The sequence below is a fragment of the Echinops telfairi genome, unplaced genomic scaffold (genome assembly GCF_000313985.2).
Source record: "Echinops telfairi isolate 266 unplaced genomic scaffold, ASM31398v2 ScPeMD7_7469;HRSCAF=8507_0, whole genome shotgun sequence".
Lineage (NCBI taxonomy): Eukaryota > Metazoa > Chordata > Mammalia > Afrosoricida > Tenrecidae > Echinops > Echinops telfairi.
This window is the reverse complement of record NW_022111372.1, coordinates 78724676-78725724: the sequence shown is the minus strand read 5'-3', so window position 1 is coordinate 78725724 and position 1049 is coordinate 78724676.

The following is a 1049-nucleotide window of genomic DNA, read 5'->3' as shown; positions in this document are numbered from 1 at the left end:
CTATCATTTTTAATAAAATTCTTATCCTTTTGTCTAATTGTGGTGTTGGCAGATTATATTGATTATTCTATGAACTACAATTTAAAAAATCTATCTTAGAGGAAAAATAGGCACAAAATTCCTTAGAAGTAAAGATACTGAGATTTTTTATCGTTTTTTTTTTAATCATTTTATTGGGGGCCCTTACAGCTCTTATCACAATCCATACATCCATCCATTGTGTCGAGCACATTTGTACATATGTTGCCATCATCATTTTCAAGCCCTTTTATTTCTACTTGAGCTCTTGGTATCAGCTTATTTCCCCCCTCCACCACCCTCCCTCCCTCATGAACCCTTGATAATTTTTAATTATTTTTTCACATCTTACACCAACCGATGCCTCCCTTCACCCACTTTTCTGTTGTCTGACCCCCTGGGAGGGAGTTATATGTAGATCATTGTGAGCGGTTCCCACTTTCTCCCCTCGCCTTTCCCTTACCCTCCTGGTATTACTACCCTCATTATTGGTCCTGAGGGTTTATCTGTCCTATATTCCCTGTGTTGCAAGCCCTTATGTGTCCCAGTGCAGATGCTCTGGTCTAGCTGGATTTGTAAGGTAAAATCGGGATCATGATAGTGGGGGAGAGGGGACATTAAAGAACTAGAGAAAAGTCATATGTCTCATCAGTGCTATAAGACACCCTGACTGGCCCGTCTCTTCCTTGTGACTCTTCTGTGAGAGGATATCCAATTATCTACAGATGGGCTTTGGGTCTCCAATCCACTCCCCCCCATTCACATTGATATGATTTTTTGTTCTGGGTCTTTGATGCCTGATACCTGATCCCGTGGACACCTCATGACCACACAGGCTGGTGCTTCTTCCATGTGGGCTTTGTTGCTTCTCAGCTAGATGGCCGTTTGTTTATCTTCAAGCCTTTAAGACCCAAGACCCCAGATGCTATATCTTTTGATAGCTGGACACCATCAGATTTCTTCCCCACATTTGCTTATGCACTGCTTTGTCTTCAGTGATTGTGTTGGGAAGGTGAGCATCACAGAATGCC